Below are 9,781 nucleotides of genomic sequence, written 5' to 3'. Positions count from 1 at the left end.
AGCTGCTCGACTGTGACTCAGAGGAGAGAAAACAGCCCACAGAGCTTAGTAAGATACAGAACAACATAACACATTTTATCTCCAGCATCTCCATTCACCCTCAATCTATTTATCACTCAGAGACACAACTTAAAAGACCATCCCCTGTTCACCTCTGTCTGGATCCTCCTTGGTATCTGACGGCGCCAGATGGCAACTCTCTGATAACTCTTCTGCTCGTCTTGGCAATAGGCACAAATCTTGGTGTTTAACTCCCAAACAGACAAGCTGAACAGGAGGCAAGGGCAAAACAGTGGACAAAATGGCCAAGCCTTCAAATTGTATAAAAATAAGGTGTTTTTTGCCAAAGGGTGTTTGCTACAGGCACTGTTTGTGGAACCATGCCAGGAAAAACAGGGCGAAGTATTTCCCAACAGGGAACGCCGCGAGGGATATCTGCGGGAGAAGGAGAGAAGACTGCCTTTGCAACCACATGCAAGGTGCCCTGTTCCCGCAGGGGCAGTGGAGGGGTCTAACTGGGAGCTGACACACACTGCTGGGAGGGCTGCGACATCCCTGCTGGGACCTCCCTACTGGGACGGGTGATGGGCAAGCTCTCCCAAGGCAGGCCTTTTGGACCAGCAACGTGAGAGAGACTTCCCAGGGAGGCAGGCGGAGGGAAGATATCTCCTCAGTATTTTTCTCTAGGGAGATTCAGAACAAAAATATCAAATTTCCACATGCGCTGCCCGCTTTCAGCTGTGGCGCATGTCCCGAAAGCTACGCTGGTGCACCCAGACACCCAGGCCTCTCTCACGCACGAGCAGGGGCATCATCATCCCTGATGAAGGGGTGTCAAGAAGATCCCCGTTTTAAAACCGGGGGTTTTTTTCCCCTCTGGAGGCACTGGAAGAAGATGTCTATATTTAAACAGCTTTCTCTGGACTCATTTCAAAGTCAGGGGCCTTTTGCGCATCCTGGAGAGAAACAGCTGTTCGTGTCAAAGTTCATTTGCAAATTAATGCTGCAGCCAAACCACAACCTTTATGTGGAGCTAATTCCCGTGCAGAGAGCAGCACCCTGCAGCGCCCGAGTCCCGCCATTTCTGTGCCAAGAGCACCCCCCGGTGGCCTCCCCGGCCGCAGCGCTCTCCCTCAGAACCACTAATAAAACGAAAATATATGAAGGGGAAGGGAAAATCAGAAGCCTAGGGTTTTGCAAAGAGCTGTATGGATAAGCTGGGCAAAACCCCTGTGCGTTTACTGCATGAAACCCAGCCAGCAAATGAGAAATGACCAAAATCCTGTATTAAAGACTTCTTGTGGGAGAGGGAAGAGTCGCTGGGTGGGTTTTGCTGGGACCAGCTGAAAGTGCAGGGCTGCAGAGGCTTTGAGAGAGCAAGCTCCGGTCCCAGTCATGGCAGTCACTTGCCTCCTCCTCCTCCGGCACCTCACCTCCCAGGAGGGCAGCCCTGCTGCTCATGGGGGGCAAGTACCGCCATCCCAAAGGTGCTGCATCACACAGCAGCGTGCCCCTGCTCCATGCACAGCTCTCCGGGCCATCAGCAAGCCAAGGCAGGTCCGGTACCACTGGCCTGGGCAGTGATGGGCACCTGCCTCCCCATTTCTACCCTCCCTCCACTATCAGTTCCCTTCCACACAGGGTGTTTCACAGGCTTACTGCATGTTTCTCTGAAGCTTTGAAGCTCTTGAGGCCTAAAACTGAGCATTTAACACATGCTCATCAGTAGTTTTTTGCATGTGGCTCCCAGGCTTTGGCTGGAGTTGTGCACTCACTGGGTTCCCTGGGGCACGCTCACCAGAGAAGATGTTCCTGAGTGCGGTGGGGTTTCTTTGTGTACCCTCCAGCTGCCTGAAGCAAGAATACATTAAATAATTCAGTCCTGGCAAGGGAGACAGCCCTGTGGGAAATAATATATACTAGTGATATTGGCTGTTAATGGAAATCTTCAGGAAGAAAAAGAAAATGCACGCTTCTATTAAAATGAAAAAAGAGCGTGTCCATCTAACAAATAATTCCCAGTAGCTATGCCACGAGACCCATGTGCAAAGAATGAGAAAGCTCCAGTGCTTTTAGTATACTGCTCTGAGGAGTTTTTATAAGACCTGAATGGATCTGAGGGAAAATTGAAACGGGTGCAAGAAAGCCATGCTCTTGCCTGGCACAGGAGACCTTATCAAGCAGGCATGTGAACTCACCAGTTACCTGAAGTACTAACAAACAAAAAAACCTCACAACAGTATGGGCATGAAGGAGGAAAGGGTCGGGCAGGGCTAATTTGGGAGTGAGCAGCCTACACCAAATGCCTGTAAGCTCAGCCTGGCAGCGCAGCACTGGCTGACGTGCAAGTTCATGCCACCCGGCGCACCTTTAGCTCACCAGGTCATGGGAACCGTGGCAATAGCATTCAGTCAGCTTATGCAGTCCTTCACCTCTCTTTTTCTCCTCTTTCGTTTCTCTTTCCTTGCTTGTCCTTTCCACTTTCATTTTCCTTATGACTTTAGAAAGAATGGTTTCTATCATCTGTAAGCAGACCACTGGCAGGTCATGCAGCCCTAGCTGTGACAAGTACTACAAATGTGTGATAAATACATCCAGCATGTACTTGTCCTGTTTATCTTCTGGATGTCACTTCTCCTAAATACAACCACATCATGAGAGGTGTTTTTTTGCTAAAATATCAAAAGTGCTTTAGTAAAGCTAGAATTACCTAAAAGGCTCTTCACTTCAAGAGACACTTCAAGACACTGCAGCGCTGTAAACCTTTATCATTTTAGTTAATAGAAAAATCCTCTCAAGTGTTTTGTACTGTGAGCAATATAGTTTCTGGGACAAGTCAGCATCACTGGAAAAAATAAGTGCAAACACGTACAATCATTCGAGTCAACATGCACATGCACGCACATGTTGTAGAACAAAATGTCGTGTCAAGCTTTAGTTTCCAAAAATTGCAAAAGCCCAATTTTCTAGGGCGACACTGAAAAGATAAGCCCACACCAATTCAAAACTTAGAGTAATATTACCCGAGTATGCTTTTTCCAGGTGTTAGCAGATATTTGAAAACATCATCATAGAAATTTCGTCAGAATACAAAAAAAATAAGGAAGAACCCAAAATTATCTGTCTCATGCCTAAAGCTCTTTGGCGAATTTATTCAGGTGTTTTTGTTTTAAACCACCATTCTGTTGTTCATAAGAAATGGGTGATCACAAAAGCAGCATTTGCTTTTAAAACACAGTAACATTATTGGATTTTACTTTGACATAAACATTTCCTGATGTCACAATATGTAAAGCAACATTTTCAACAGGTTAATACAGTTTCCTAAGCTGTATCATTTCCTAAACATACTTTTTCATATTGTCATTTTTCCCCCCTGAAATACATTTCATGCTGTAATACTTGTCAGCTTGAATCTACAACCACATCTATTTTTCAGAGCCAAGTTTGCGGATCCCAGCGAAGGATGCAGGCAAGATGGTTTCGCTGCAGCAACTGCAAAAATATTACTTGCTGCTCACTTTCCCTGTGAATTTCCACAAGGATTGCTTTCAGTAGTGAAATTTTGAAGAAAGGCATTGGATTTTTTTGTTTGTTTGTTTGTAAGCTGCTGTTTACACCCTGCTTGTGCCTCCCCTAGCACAAGAGTCCACCCTGGAGGGTCTCTGGATGCTGCCACACAGAAGGTATTTCAAATAGTCTTTGTAGACCTCCTTTTTCTTAAAGCTCATAGTACCGATCTAAGTAAAGTACTTAAAATCTTCATATAAAGTGCCACTAGAGCTCAATTCTCAAAAGTATTTCTCCAGCAGCAATGTCCCAAGCTATAAAGGCTAGTACGTGCTGCAGCCACAGATACAGGAATGAGACTGGTGCAAAGGGGGAGGCAAGACCTAACCTGGAAAGTGCTTGTAGCTTATGCACAGCACTGAAATGAGGTGTAGGCAGTGAGGGAAGACAAAACATGCACTTAAGCGTAGATATCAATCCCACTGTAGGCTTGATCAGCTCAAGCCATTGTTAATACCTGAGAAAATGACAGTAAGCCTACTGGAGAACAGACCTGACAATGTCAAAACTTTTACCCATCTCCCAGGTATTTTCTAGCTGAGGGCATGAGTCAGCCCCGTCACATCTCTAGAGAGGTGACTGAAGGGAACAACCTTCAGGTGCAGAAGGAGAAAGGAATAACCCATTCTCCTAAATCCATTCTGGCCATGAGCAGAAGCAATGAGCTAAGGTTTTGGCAAGAGAGACTCGCTTGGCAAGAGAGAAATTAGGAAACGCTTTCTGACAGTAAGAAGAGCAAAATACTTACAGATTGCCTGAAAAGCATACAAGATCTTTTTCTTCAAGCTTTTAAAGAACAGGCTAGCCAGTGTCCATCAGGAATGCCACAGGCATCTTACCTTGGAAGAAGACGGAGTGGTGACCTCCTGAAATGCCTTCTAGTCCCCTGGAGAGTCACAGAAAATGTCTAAGGCAGACCACAGCAGATAAGCAAGCTCTTAGCTACCCCTTTGAGCCTGGGGTTTTCCCTTGGTAACACTTGCTGCCTCAGGTCTCCCATTTGTGACTTTTTTCCCCTTCTCCACAGCCCCATAGTAGACAGCCCGGACCTGCGGCACGCGGGCTCACAGCTCGTGCTGCTGCATTGCGTGAGTGTACGGTGTACGGCCTGGGCTGCGGGAAGTGCAAAGGAGGGAGCTGAGCACACGAGTCCCAGACGCCTTGCACCGAGTCTGCTGGATCTGTTCAGTAAAGAAGTCTTCTGACTTGAGCTCACCACTGTACCTGGCTGGCTAGGAAAAGTGAGTAATAATTGTATCTGTTCACTGTATCCATCATACACATAATGCTTACAATGTGCATTAGTATATGTGGTTATAACTAAAAATTGCCATTTATTGTTCAGTCTCCAACTGCCCTTAAACTCACGTGTCCCAGACAGAAGACATTTCATCTTTTGAGTACCATCTACTGGCACTTTAGATACTAACTCCCATTCAACACCACAGTAAGAAATGTTTATGTTGGTGCATGTCAGCCTCAAGCAGGTTACATGCTGGTCTCCTGCAAGATGTGAAGGGAAGCTGTCGTTCTCTAGCAAAACAGAAGTCCCGATGAGAGAGTCTGAACCCGTGCTTATGCACAGAGCAGCCACCCTCAGTGCCTTGTTGCTCTCCTTGCTATTACTACTACTCCTTGCTACTACTAGGGGTTTTCTCTTTGCATTTCTCCTGTTAAAAGAAACCCAGTTACAAAGACTGACTTTTAAACTCCAGGTTAATTTAAGCCTCTCTGAAAATACCTTGCAGCAATGACAAAATAGCTCCTGTCTCCCTGGCTGCTTTTAAAACCACCACCGACAGCTGCCCTTGCCTTTCCCTGACTGAGGATTTCCTCTTGCACTCTGTTTTTCTCCACTGCATAATTCCCCTCCCCAGGCTAACCTTTTTTAAACTGAATTTACTTGGGGGAATCTACCCAATTAGACATTTAAGTCAATTAGGCTGACTGACAGCAGGATTATGTCTAGCATATTCTTAATTGTGAATGCAAACACTCAGCTGGAATAAATACCTGCCTCACAAGGACTTGCTGAGGGTTAATTAGTTAATGTTTGTGAAGAGCTTTGAACACATGAAGCACTGTACAAGCACTAAGTGCTATTCTCACCATTCCTAGTAGTGGAGGCTTCAAAGATGGACACGGCAAAGACAAGAGGGAAGGATTTCAAGGACAGAAGGGGACCCCGACCCAAGGCCGCTGGGGACCACAGCTGCAGGAGTGAGAGGACAGACTGATGTCAGGCAGAGCTTTGCTCTAACTAAATGTCGCTGCTGTTGAGGCGTCTCTTGCTCCTCAGCAGGATGGCAGCAGCGCCTGACCTCCAGACCTTCACACCAGCCCTTTTCCCCACGCCAGAGGCAGCCCAGGATCAGTCCGGCTGGTAGGGCAGGAGTGAATCCTGGATCCCAGCTGTCCTGCAACCCGTGCTCCAGCATTCCTCCCAGGAAGGAATTCAGGTTGCTGTGCATTTACAGAAAGGCCTATTGCAAAGCCATTCACTGAAGCATCAAGGCACTAACACCTAATATATAAACAAGAGCTGAAGTTCATTAAGGCCTCTGAGGATCCCCAGAAGCATCACTGTTACGATTACTAGCTAACACAGATGCAGGAAAGTGTCATGTTAACAAGAAACATCCACACACCACAGCAATGCAAAACATCTCTTTCCAAAGAAACATATATAAAGTGTCACCTTGAAAACCTAAATATCTGCGGTTATATGGCGTTAAATATAGATCCTGATTTGCAAGTTGTATTTCTCACCAAAAAAGACCACACCTGAAAACAAGTAAAATAACTAAGTATAACAGCTAATATACCAATGAAAATAAAGAACGCTTTTTTCAGCCCACACAGAACTGTCCTATTCAAAATTTCAAATGCATATGCATATGTGAACTGAAAAAGCTTCTAGGTTGGGACTCACAAAATATGGTTTGGACTGGCATTAAAAAAAACAAATTCCCCAGAATCCAATCCATCGTAGCCTGCCAAGAAGGAGGCTTCCACTTAAAAAACAAAGCTGTCCCACCCTTACCCTTCCTCTATCAGTCCGTTTGACGTTGAAAACAAATTGAACGACAGCAAATCTGGGTTCCTGGTGATTTACCTTGCCAGAATGAAGCTGCTGAATTCTTTGTCTATTCTCTTCCCAGAACCCCTCCTCATACAGGATCTGTCCAAGAGTTCATCCAAAGTATCCTGGTAAAGGCTGATTAGTTGTTGGTACAATTCATAGCAGTCCCATCACTGATTCATTAAAACAGTGATCTGATGACACTATTTTTGATAGCACCTTTTGAATAATGTATTCTTTTTTCTGCTACATGGAGAAGTAGTAACGCTGGCAGATAGCTCCGAGAACTAACACTGCAGAAGAGCCGGCACAGAACACAACATTTGTATCATTAAAACAGACGTGCACCCCCCACGAAAGCTGCTAACCTGAAAAGCCTCAAGCAATAGTTACGTGCCACTAAGGGGCAAAAGTCTCCCTCGGTCTACGCCAGCTCAAACCCATTGAAACACACAGGAACGCTCTCAGAAACACCGGCAGATCTTTTCAAAATATACATTTTGGAAGATGTTTATGAAGGAAACTTTGCTGATGGCAAGTACATAGGAGCCAAGTTTAATGTCATAGAAATCTGTTTCTGTTTTCCTTAAAAACTGGATTAACAACCAGCGGAAAATATTTTAAATGGAGGGTGGGATTTTCAAAGCTAATTACTGCAAAAGCATAAATCGTACCATTTCATAGGAAGTGATAATCACTTGCTGGTGGCTTTTAAGATCCCACCCTCAGAGCTTAAAATAAATAAAAGAAATATTTCATCGTAAAAGAAATATAGGATCATTTTCAGTGACCGCCACATTCAGTGGTCTGTTTTGTCAATTAGAGAATTGACTCATTTTCCTGGTCATTAAGGGTCTTATCTGCGTATCTTTGTTCACATCTCCTCACATCTCCTGCAGCCTTTCCCCAGGTGAACTGCGTACCTCAACACAGGTTTTGGAATATTCTAATTTTACAACCTTAGCAGTCATTTGCCATTAATTTCTGTGAGGCTTCATCTGTCAGGAAAGGTTTATTACTGTTACATTCGAGCATCCAGCTCTGACTATTTGTCCCTTGAACATTAACTGTGTGAGTTATGAAAGCTTTTAAAAATAAACTTCTGTAAAATTCTTGTGTGGCTGAATAACTGCTCAGAGTTATTTACATGGTGGAGCAGTTTTGGTTTTATTTCTTTTAAGGGATTCTCCTCCTGTCCTGTTGTTAGGGAATTACGATCCAGGTGGGATAAAGCTAGTGGTTGCTGTAGTGTCTGCTTGGAATCAGTTATCCCCAGACACACAGAAATAACTGGGGAACCATCACGGGAATGTTACACACCAGCAAGGGAAAAGACATTTTTTTTATTTCACTCGTAAAGCTTTGTTAGACTTGTCCACAGCATTGATTTACTTAAGAAAATAAAACATTTTGGAAAAAGTTACATTTTTTTCAGCTTTTCCTCCTCTTGTTTTTTTCTTCCACTTTTTTCTTTCATAATCTTTTTTCTTTCAAATGGTGAGGGGCTACTTTACATGGTGTGTCTCTTTCTTTGTTTAAAGTACATAGAAATAATACCCCACCAGGACACGTGCTGGCCTTTAGCCAAACAGCCAACATGCTCACATTTCGAAGGACACAACATTACACTTCCATTTGAGATACTGGTCAATAATACGTTTCACCATCAGTCACTATGTGAACACTGTTGTGGCCAGTATGTTTCCAGCCAAGCTGGAGTGAATAAAATATATTCGACCCATTTAGTTCTGTCCTTACAGTAGGCACACAGGTTTCTTCTGAGCCTGTTAAATAATAAATTTATATGCTGAAGCATCACAACGTCATTAAAACTGTCAACATTGCAAGCTGGGTAGTTGCAAACACTTAGGATCACAAAATGGCACTCTTTTTGAAAATCCAGCAGTAAGGTTTGCTTGACAACTGACTATAACAGTTAACGATCATGCATTTCCATTTTCTAGAAAAACTGGCTTCATTGCTGAAATCCTTGATGTTAAACATTACTTAAAACGTTTTATGCTGAAATCCTTCATGAGAAATGCCTTCTTACAATACAATGGTGGTCACTGAAATCTAGAAAGCTTTACTAACCCAGCAAGGACAACACAAGAATAACCTTTTCTTTATGATGAGTCACATTTTTCCAGTGATTAGAAGGAGCACCCCTCATTCAGTCCTGCACCCTTTATCCAATATAGCAATCTCAAACACTTTCAGAAGTTGACTGTTGCAGCACCTGCTTGACCCTAGCAACGTACTGCATGGCTTGGTGTTCTCACTAGGTCAAATATTCTTACTGCTTGAAGTGCTGGAACACTTACTACAGGAATAATCTTGCATTTCTCTAATTTTTTAGATGATTCCAGCTCTTCATTTTGGTTTCTCAATTCAGAAAACAAAATATATTTCCAGCGACAGTTTAAGGTTATTAGCTTCACTTTTTCTGTTTTTCCAATTGTTACATTATCAAAACAGCTCTCATTTCAAAAGATAGAATTCTGCAGGAATACAACAGCTGTGTTATAACACGAGGTAACAGAGTGAGTCAGCAAACTGGATGATACAAAAGGTCATCTCTTCTTTTCCAAAGAAATAGCACATAGCAGTGACAACTTTAATGGCCCATTAAAAAAACCCAAAATATTGCCGGACTCTGACTTCAGCTACTAGTGACACGGGAAACATAGCTGAACCCCATTCCTAACAGCAAAGCATTACATCAGTTTTAATTAGCCACCTAGACATACCATTAAAATGCACCGCAATAAATGTGTGTGATTATCATAAAAGTCAGTCATTCATAACAGCCCACAGTTATTCTAAGAGTAGTGGGGAGGCTGTGGTCTCTAAGTACCAACATGCAACAAATGAGAGCCTGTACTGATTCTCACTGGCAGCCACTTTATCACACGTGCGCACATCCAGAGAAGGTAGTTTCTTCGAAAACACCATCAATATATTAGATGCATTTTTACTTCCACTGCTTCAGCTGATACTGCAGGCCTGCAGTAACATACCATTTTTAATAACAGAACTGAAATATACACAAGCTACAAAGAAACTGTGTCCTTTGAAAAAGCCACTTTTGCAATCAACTCAATTTCAACTAGAATGCCTGTTTCCACA

This window comes from Nipponia nippon, unplaced genomic scaffold (assembly GCF_047370975.1).
Source record: "Nipponia nippon isolate SJK-2023a ecotype South Korea unplaced genomic scaffold, ASM4737097v1 scaffold_1, whole genome shotgun sequence".
Classification (NCBI taxonomy): Eukaryota; Metazoa; Chordata; class Aves; order Pelecaniformes; family Threskiornithidae; genus Nipponia; species Nipponia nippon.
The sequence above is the reverse complement of the archived record's forward strand: the minus strand, read 5'-3'. Positions refer to the sequence as shown.